Source organism: Lactuca serriola, chromosome 6 (assembly GCF_051521515.1).
Source record: "Lactuca serriola cultivar US96UC23 chromosome 6, Lser_US96UC23_V15, whole genome shotgun sequence".
Lineage (NCBI taxonomy): Eukaryota > Viridiplantae > Streptophyta > Magnoliopsida > Asterales > Asteraceae > Lactuca > Lactuca serriola.
The window spans coordinates 127786893-127797882 of record NC_136413.1 but is presented as its reverse complement, the minus strand read 5'-3'; positions in this window follow the sequence as shown (position 1 = coordinate 127797882).

Here is a 10990-nt window from a genome sequence, read left to right as displayed (position 1 = left end):
AATAATTTCCCCAGAAAATCCGATATTTTCTGTTTTATAACAACGTCTAGATTCTTGTATCGTTAAATAAGTCGTTTTGCATTGACACAATTAAAGAGTTTGTCTTTAAAAGGTTAAATTTTTGGTATTGAATCCTTATATGAGCCGTTATAACCATGCATGATAATGACTAGGTTGCCCGTCTTGGTATTCTTCCAAATGCCGGTCTTGCTAAGGATTTTGTCGCCCTAGACTGGACTAGTCTAGCTGTAGCGATCAACTAAGGCGTGGGGGGTCACCCCGTATAGATCTATACACAAACTCCCGCTTTCTTACCAGGAAACTCTAATTATAACTACAAGCTAAGATTGTACACTCAGAGGTACCAACCGACATGTCTCACTAGGTTCTCAACCCCTTTTGTACTATGTTTAATGTTTACGTATATGTGGTATGTTTTTGTATTCAAAAGGTACATATATAAGTATATGAAGTTTAATGATTACGCAATGGTATAGTTATGATCCACTAGCATATAAATTCCATTCCAAGCCCAATTAGCATGTAATTAGACCACATAGACTCAATAACATGTAAGATGGTAATTTATATGGGCTATAAAAGCCCAATAAACATGTAGTCCATAACTTAGGCCCAAATTAACATGTAAGTGGGTCGTAAGACCCAATAAACACGTCATGGAAAACATTGGGCTCAATATAAACTTAATTGGGCCCTTAGGGCCCAACGGTCAAGTAACATGAATATTAAGCCCAATAAATAGTTATCGACGTATTCCCTTCATTCGTTTTGTTCCGTTGTTTTAGCTCAAGGGTTACTAGATTGATGATAAGAAGCTTTCTTTTTGTAAAAATGACATTTTTGGGCAATAAACCTCCAATTCTTAATTAAGGCCCAAAGTTTTGTAAAAATGACACTTTAGTCTGTAATTTATAAAAATTTGCAATTTATAAGTCCCCAAATTTCTTGTGTATCAATCAGATCCAGTTGATGGTGCGGAATCCCAATCAATTGGATAATGCAAGATCAATATAGAAGAGAATGAGAAGAAAAATTAAGATGAATCTAATGTATTGATGATATGATTGATGCTCCTTACAATAGATTCTCTCACACACACTTCTTCTCTCTAACTTTCTCTCTCTTCTCTAGCCTTTTTTTTCTTACTGTACACTCCCACATGCACTCCTCTATTTATATGGACCTCCAACCATATACATGTGTACAACTGCACACCCTGTGTACGCCGTACACATGGTGTGCGGCCGTACACACGTGTACGGCCGTACACACAAACCGCAAACACATGCAACATTACATAAAAAATATTTTCCTAGAAAAGCAAAGTACAAACCATATTTTTTAACCCAACAATCTCCCCTTGGTTTATAGCTTTCTTTTCTAATTGGCCCAACAAACTCCCCCTAAAAAGTAGCTGGCTTTTTCTTGTTAGTCTTCATTGGGAGCTAGGCGTCAGCATTAATCTTCAAATTTCTTCACAGCATCAAGATGAACATATGAATCTTGATTAAATGACTTCATCTTGAGCAGTTGGGCATTTCTTCAAGATTTGACTCTGAACGCACGTTGGGTGAGGAGGCTTGATGTGCTAATTCTTGAAAGATAACGCTTTCAGCTTCAGAATATTTAGAGAGAACAACGAAGAGAAATAATCTTCTGGATCACTTCAGCAGGTTCATAGATAGCAGCAAATTGATTGAGGAGGCTTCAATGCAATCTGTCACATAATCTTTAAGTACAGCTTCACCATGCTTCTGGGGTTGACAGATTGAATGTCGAAAGAATAATCTTCATTTCTTGCTCCTTCGAATGCGAATTATTCGATGCTCACGGATGAAGCGTTGGCTCAGAAGATCTTCAATACAGTCTCCACGAGTCTCATCTACGTCTGAAGTCACTTTTCACGACAAAACAAAACTAAAAGAAAAATTAGCACACAAAAAAATATTTTTGGATTTTTGATATTTTCTGGAAAAATAAAAACAGAAACAAAAATATTTTTGGATTTTCTGAACAAGAAATAACACTATTTTTTGGATTTTTAATTTTCTGATTTTTGTTTGATTTTTGAATTATTTTTAATTCTCCCCCTAAAATTTGTGCATAGAGGAAACTATGAACAAATTTGACAAAAATAAAATGATATCTAACTTTAAGAATGATTTGGGATCAAAGTTTTTAGATAGCCGTTATCCGCCTGTCGGTACCTTCCATCTTCACGTCTTTGTCTGGTCGATCGCCGGTATTGTTGTCCACTTAAACACGAAAAATTGTGACAAAATTAAGACATACTATAAGTGACAAGACCATATGATCCTGAGTTCCTAGATATTATATCTGATCCTAAGTATCTAGATACTATATCTTAAGGACCATTCAGCTGACGACGACTAGGGATATTGTTGTCCACCTAAATTGAGCAGCGAGATCTATAGACAATCTTTGAGTGTTCAATTTTAATTGTACTGGAACATGTTTCCCGCTTCCAGATATGCCCCAGTAATCAAGGACTTCCAGAGTACTCCTTACATCGGATGAGCAGACCATCATTAGGGGAGAAGATAGATTCGGAGTATTATCACTTATAGTGCATATGTTGTGTACCAGGTCGGATTGTTAGTCACGCAAAGGAGACATCATATGGCTAACAGATAAGAGGTATTTCATATATATATATATATATATATATATATATATATATATATATACATACACACACACATACATATATATATATATATATATATATATATATATATATATGTATATATATACATATATATATATATATGTATAATATGCAGAGAAATAGAGTTGCATATGTTACAGTCTAGGTCGGATCTCTTCCAATCACGTAGAGGAGGTAACATATGACTAACAGACAGAACGAAAGAAAATGATTTTCTACAGACCTAATTTATCGGAATTTACCAGTTGCCCCATCAATACCGGAATTAAGGACATAATCCGCACATGGAGGAAAAGTTAAACCACGGTTCCAGATATGGGTTCATTTAATGTGATGAGTAGATTCCCATATATATCTCCCTGCTCAACCTATCCAAGCGTCGTATTGTCAGGCTAAACGGATCTAACTAGGTCAAGATTTATCAAGTCTATAGATTCCTTAAGTTCATCTACACCTAGTCAAGTCTGTTAAATTCTTCGTGCCTACCGACGCATCAAACCAGAGCATAGACCCTTCAACTTTGGGTACGTTACGCTGACTCAGATTGCCCGTTATCACTCACTTCCCAAAACATTTCCCTCAAGCACATTCCATAACCAACATATTATTATTATATTTTTTTAATTTTGATTTTTCTTAAAATTTAAAAATTTTTGTTTTGTTTTTATTTCTCCCCCTAAATTTGTGCATAGGAGAGAAATGAAAGTAAATGCGCAAATTTAAACTATCCTAAAACAAAAATTAGTCTTTAAAGCCAATCAACTTAAGAAAAACTCAGGAGTATAGAGAAGAAAACTCAAATCGTAAGTCACCGATTGAATTTGCATCCAGAAGGTCTGAGAACAGCACACACACTCTCACAACAGATCCGAAAATTCTTCACTTCGTTAAGCACAAACCCCGTGAGTGATCACTTCCTTTCTTCTCTTCCCGTAAAGGACACATACTCTCAAAAAAATGTATGAATGTTATACAGTTGAGAGATGTCCCCTATCAAGTGTCTGGAACAACCACTATCAACAAACCGAAGTCTGATGATATGCCTCCATAGCTGCTCCAACACATAGCGGGATCAGTTGGTCTTTGGAACCCAGTCCATTTTGAAACTGGGTCGACCTTTGTCATCTTTGCACAATACTCTCTCCCATGACATGTCCTGCTTATCAGAAACAGAAGATGTAAAAATATTAGAAGCGTTAGAAGATTTAGGAGAGTGAGCCTTTGGAACCCATTTGTAGTTGGGTTTAGCCCATTTCTTTTTTGATCTGATGGGTGGCACAACACTTGATTTTGAACTTGATGTCGGCCGTTGAGATGAATTTGATTTTGACTTCATGGGAGCATCTCTTGGATTTGACTTCTTGGCCGACATTCCCTTCTTAACCTTGGGATTTCATTTCTTGGTCTTGGGAGTTGAACTCTTGCCCTTCGTGTCATTACAGTCGCCATTGTATGAACGTAACCTTGAGGGGTTTCTTTTGAAGTATCTCCCTCTTGGCGTGTTCTGCCACCCTTGTGCATAGTAGGGAACGTATGCTCGATTAGGACAATTTCTGGCAATGTGTCCAGGTGTTCCACAGTGAAAACATGTCTTTTTCTTCACTGTGGAGTTGTTTCTTCCTGCCCCTGGTGGCATGTCCATGCCTTGTCTCTTGTTGTTCCCACATGCACACTTGCAACAAGAACTCTGTTGCGTTGGAATTGGTGGCCTGTATTTCTCAACGGCAGGTTGATCAGAAGCAGTTGAGTTCGAAGCAACAGATTCAGAGTTTAAGGAGATGTTGGTTTGTTTAATGGTGTTCTCCTTGTTCTCATCCTCTGCTACTTTACCTGCACATAAATTATAAGCATTAGTATCTTCAACTTGAATACCTCCTGACACAAATCCAGCTGGTTTGCCATATCGAAGATGTGCCTCCCTGTCAATTTCGTCCTATGTCATAGGGATAGATGTGTAGTTATGATTGAAAGGTGGAGGAACACTATCATACCCTAGACCGTTGTTTTGATTTTCTTTGAATTTTAATTGGGTTCATATAAGGACTCGACTGTCTTACTTGACGCAGTGTAATTTTTCAAAAACTAACATCTGTTTTTCCACACTTTATTTTCAAAGCATCAAGTTCTTCAATTACAGCATCAAGTTTTTTCTTAATGTGATCATAATTTTCACACTTGTTGTTGTAATCTTCTTGTAATTTCCGGAAATCCTTGATTTTGTTTTCTAATTGAGCTTTTAACGGTTTTTGTCCTTTCCTAAGAGTATAGCCATCGTATTTGAGGTCCTTATTTTCTCTTTTTAATAAATCGATTTGATCTCGGAGAAATTTAATAGTAGTTTCACAAGATGGAGTACATGAAACTTTATTTACCGGAATTGATGCGGAACTCATTTTCTTTTCCTTTTTTTTAAATTTTATTTATTTATTATTTTTTTTTATTTGCCATTGACTTAAAAACCGAGAAAGTCAACTTTAAAAGTCGAATTTAAAAAGTCAAAATCAAAAGTCAAACTTGAAAAGTCAAACTTAAAAGTCAAACCGAAAAGCTAAATTTGAAAATTTAAAAGTTAAACAAAAAAGTCAAAGATTAAAGTCAAAGGTCAAATTTTAAAAGTCAAAGTCAAAATTTTAAGGTCAAAGATAAAAATAAAAGTCAAAAATTAAAATAAAAAATTTTGGGTTGAAAAAGGATTTTAAAAAATAAAATTTCATTTTTTGGGGTTTAAAATGTCAAAATTCAAAAGTTGGAACCGAGAAGACTAGCTTATGTTTAAAAAAACCGAAGGATTGTCACAAAAGAATGGTTGGATGAGATGGCAAGGCGCGCAGACTTGAATCTAGTGCTTTCGGGTTCGATCCCCGGCACCTTCAAACCCGTTTCCCTTTTTTTTTTATGAAAGGGCTGCTGTGCGAGGTTGCTGCTTGCGAGGTGGGCGCTGTTGATCCGAGAGCGAAGCTGAGCCATGGATTTTGAGGCGAGACCGAGAACCGAAGGCCTAGCCGCACACTCCGAGCCGTAATCCAAGACTGCACACCGGGGCCGCACACCGAGGATGCTGAGCCGCACACACCGATGCCGCACACCTTCGCTGCTGAGCCCCACACCTTCAACAGATTCACGAAAAAACAACGTTTTTCACCATTTTTTGCTCCAAAACTCGATCAAAAACTCGTTTTTATGAAAAATGAAAAGAAGTAACCCCCCTTATTTTTGGGAGATCTATCAAAAAACGATGTTCTCTTTTCAAAATCAGATCAAATAAGCTCCAGATCTGACAAAATTGATTGATACAACCTTGCTCTGATACCAATTGTAAGTCCCCAAATTGCTTGTGTATCAATCAGATCCAATTGATGGTGTGGAATCTTAATCAATTGGATGATGTCAGATCAATATAGAAGAGAATGAGAAGAAAAATTAAGATGAATCTAATGTATTGATGATATGATTGATGCTCCTTACAATAGATTCTCTCACACACACTTCTTCTCTCTAACTTTCTCTCTCTTATCTAGCCTTTTTTTCTTACCGTACACTCCCACATACACTCCTCTATTTATATGGACCTCCAACCACACACATCTGTACAGCCGCACACCCTGTGTATGGCCGTACACAGGGTGTGCGGCCGTACATACAAACCGCAAACACATACAACATTACATAAAAATATATTTTCCTAGAAAAGCAAAGTATAAACCATATTTTTTAACCCAACACAATTTTATCCCAAATGTCTAAAATTTTACGGTTTTAGCCCAAAAAGTTATATTTTTACATTTAGAACCCTGTTTTGCAGAAAAGTGCATTTTCAGCCCCTTGTTTGTAAAAATTTACACTTTCAGCCCAATTTTTGGATAATTTTACATTTTGGGTCCAATTTGAAAATAAATGTTATTTTCTCCCCTAAATTTGGTTTATTTACATTTATGACTCAAACTTTGACCAAATAACATTTTTAACCCCAAACTTCATTGTTTTTCGCAAATTGGGCCCAAAACCGTGAGGCCCAAAAGTTTTGGCCCATTAAACTTAAATTTGCATTTGGCTCTTTTTAAAGTATGTTTAACACAAAAATACCTTTTTATACATGTAGCACCTGTATGGCTCTTATAAAAACATAAATGTCACTTTTTTCACTTATCTTTTGTTTTCTTGACAATTTTGGCATTTAACAAGGTTTTGTTGAAATTTTTTGTATCTTAAACATGTAATCACTTTTGGCTCGGTAAGGTAATGTATATAATGTCATAGTTCATAGATCTTTGCTAAATAATACTTAAAATTTTGAGATTTACATAGATCTACACATTTTACTTGAATTCTCCCCGAAAATCATATAAAAACCGAAAACAAGGAGGGTAAAGAAGTGGAAATAATTTTTGGCCTTAGCACACCTTTGTTGTGGATTTCTTGTTTATGAAGCTTCTAAGGTGTGATAATGGAATAAAAACCATGTAAGAAAGAGTTTTTCATGTTACGATGAATGGAGATAGTCATGTTTGACAATAACTTACCAAAGATTTGAATGACTTGATGAAGATCCATAGAATCCTAGCAAATTTTTGAGATCTTGGAGGAAGGAAGAGGATGATTTTAGAGAAGTTTGGAGAGAATCTTTCAAGTCTGTGTGTGTGTTATGGCTCTTGGCCGAGATATCAAGAAGAGAGGAGAGAGATTAATCTTGATGCATGTTGGATCATACAAGCTTGCATGGAAGTATGAGATGTAATTGTCATGTTATTTGGTGTATAATATGGAGGTGGCACCCCCAAAGTCAACCCCAATTTCCTTTTTTTTTTACTCATGGGCCGAGAATGTTAGGCTAGGAGAAAGGATGGAGTGGTTGGGCCCATTAACTTTAGTTAGGATCTTTGGATCCTAAACATAAAAATTTTCGGCCCATTGGACCCTTGGAAGCATTCACGGCCTAAATAGAATAAAAGGAATGAGCTTATGGCTCACTAAGGTTAATTGGATTAGTTATGGCCCAATAAGGCCCATTAGGGTTTAAATGAATCATTCTAGACCCAAATGGTCCAGAATGTTTTAGATTTATAAATTGGGTCCAATTAGGATCCAATTAGGGCTTCTAAGTCCAATGAAGTTAAATTGGGGGCTTATTGGTCAATTAGGCCCAATAAGGAATTTCTAGTCCAATATGGACTCAAACTGGGATTCTTAGGGTTTTTAGACTCTTTGTTGAACATAATTGATGAATTTAAATGAGCAGTGAGTGAGATTTACTTAGAGTGCATGTTTTACAACGGATGAATGGTTGCACAGGAATAGAATTTTCTAGCTAAAATGATAGTTGTGACACATTAGCAGAAACCTTTTGCCTTAACTGTGGAATACTTGCACTTGATGAACCAACCACGAATTTAGATGTTCCAAATGCCGAAAGTCTTGCTGCTGCTCTCGTAAGGTACATTTTTTACTGTTGTAATTAGGGATGTTCCAAATGCTAAACGGGATGATTATAGGTTAGGCCAAGGAGTATCATCATGAGTTTTTGGTTTTTAAGGTTTATTTTGAGAAGGGCTATAATTCCTTAAGATGAGATTATTTAGACGAAGTCCTATATGGGGTTTGGTGGTTATTTTGAGAAGTTTGATTTGTCGTTATCTAACTTCTTCTATTGCTTATATCGTGATTAATGGTTCCCCCACATATGAATTTCAGCTTCAAAGGTTGTTGAGATAGGGAGACCTTTGGTGCCTTTTTTTATTTATCATTGTGATAATTTTGAGAAGTTGGATTTGTCGCTATCTAACTTCTTATAGTTACTGATTGGTTTCTTGTGATCATTAAATCTTAATAGCTATCATGGCAGCCTTCAACAGTAGTTTTGGATCGACACCTTTTAGCAGAAGATATCGCGTACGTGTTCTTGTGCTGCTATTGTGGATTCGGGAACATCATTGCTTACTGGTCCAACTGTATGTATCTCATATGAAGCTTCTCTTAGAACTATTAATCTCAAGGATTTCAAGTTTTTCATATTTCTTGTATCTGATTAGTTTGTAAATTTATGTTACGACTTCTATTGATTTGTTTTATCTTTCCATGGAACGACTATTTGTATGACATTAAATTTTATGCAATGGATTGTATTTTTTTGTATATGATATTTTATTTTCTAGTGTGAGATATTAACTCCAAATTTAATTTGAAAATTAGTACATCTATAAATAATATTTTTTAAACATTTACAATTACGATACACAAAAATGTGTGTAATCTACATTTATGAGATGACCTATCTTGACAGTGGCTTTAATGATATGCAATGCGATTCGTAAATGCGAGTCGTAAGCTTACGACACACAAATGTGTGTCGCCTTCCTTTATGACAGGGCCTTCCTTGATACACATTGTGCGTCGTAAATGTATGTCGTAATTGCGCGTCGTAAATACGTGTCGCAAATAGACGACGCACAAAAGTGTGTTGTCTTTCGTTATGATAGGGCCTTACTTGACACGAATTTGCGTGTCATCTGAGCGACGCATTATGTGTCGTAAAAGGCAGTTTTTCTTGTAGTGATGGAAAGGCCTCGAATGTTCCTTTCACAGTGAATGGAAACAAATACCATTTTGGGTATCACCTTACAGATGGAATATATCCTTCGTATTCCACATTCATGAAGGCATTCCAACACCTGGTTGAAGAAAGAGATAAATTATTTAAGATAAGACAGGAAGGAGCATGTAAGGATGTGGAACGTGCTTTTGGAGTTCTAAAGTCGAAGTGGCACATAGTTGAACATACAATACGACCATTGGGCTTAGAAACTCTATGGTATATTATGTATGAGTGTATCATAATACATAACATGGTAGTAGAAGATAAATGATAGAATATTGCACACTATATCCCAATAGAGCCCAGACACGTTCAATTTGAACCAGGAACAACGAAATATTTACATAGAGTTGTTGACATTCAGGACGCAAATAAACACAAACAACTTCGAGAGGACCCGGCGGATTATATCTTCGATGGTAACGATGCCGAATAATGTTGTTTAGAAAAAATAAAGTATGTATTTTTTTTGTCTTGTAATGTTTTTTTTTAATTTGGATGTGTAATTTAAATGTTATGTTACGTTTATTTTTCAAAAACTATGTTTTATTTGAATGTTATTTTTTATTTATAATATATTTATTTTAATAAAAAAACAAGAAAAAAAAACCTATGAAATGGAAAATAATTTGTGTTATAGCATGTTCCTAACATGGTGATCATTTCCTCATTTGATGTTATAATATCATTGGTGATGTGACATGTGATGTGACACCAAAATAATGTTATAACCAGTTGCCCATACTCAATACTTTTAAATTAAATGATTATCATTTTCTTATAAGCATGTGGACCTCAAATTAAAGTTGTTTTTAATTATTTTGAGTAAGTTTGGTATACAATTAAATGATTGATTATGATTTTTTTATGGCTCACACTATCCATATACGCCACCTATGTTCTAAATCCCTAAACAATTATTATTCTTGTTACTTTTATATTTTATAAATATTATTCAATACTTATAAATCATTATATGTACCCAATGATTGACAGTATTAATGTTTATAAGTTGGGGCTAGCTCAACCGACTAACATAGAGATTCTAATCTAACTACTAATTAGGAGGTACTAAGATCACAGACATAAGAGATTTATATTTATTTGCCGTTAAAAAAAATACTAATATTTATATTAATACTAAACCTTTTCTTGGAATCGATAAAATTAAAAAATCACAGCCTAAAAAGAAGAAACTTTGGGCAAAAACAAAGAAGACTTATAGAATGTCAAAAGAAAAACAACTCAAAAACCACAATTATAATTCTCATAATTTCCCCTATATTTAACATAACTGAAAACCAAAGAAGAAAGAATATTACTATCCACAACTCTACGGGCGCCCCAGATTTGGTTAAAAACTTTGTCATTTCTAACCTTCCACAAAGGCACTCACATCAAACAGAGCCATAAATAATGGTAACAAAAATCTTGCGTTTCTTCGGATACCTTCACCAATTTGTGGCAAAGAGGCGAGGGGCATGTTCGGCACGGAGCATTTGAGAGCTTCTAGCTTCTAGTATTTGACAAAACGCTCTGTTTTGAACAGAAAGCCCCGTTCGACACTACAAGCTTCTAGCGTTTAGTTTAAACAAAACACTCCAAATCCAAATGTTACTTAATGTAGCGTTTAACAAAACACTACAAGCTAAAAGCTACCCGCTACCCGCTATAAGTCACCAGCTACCAAA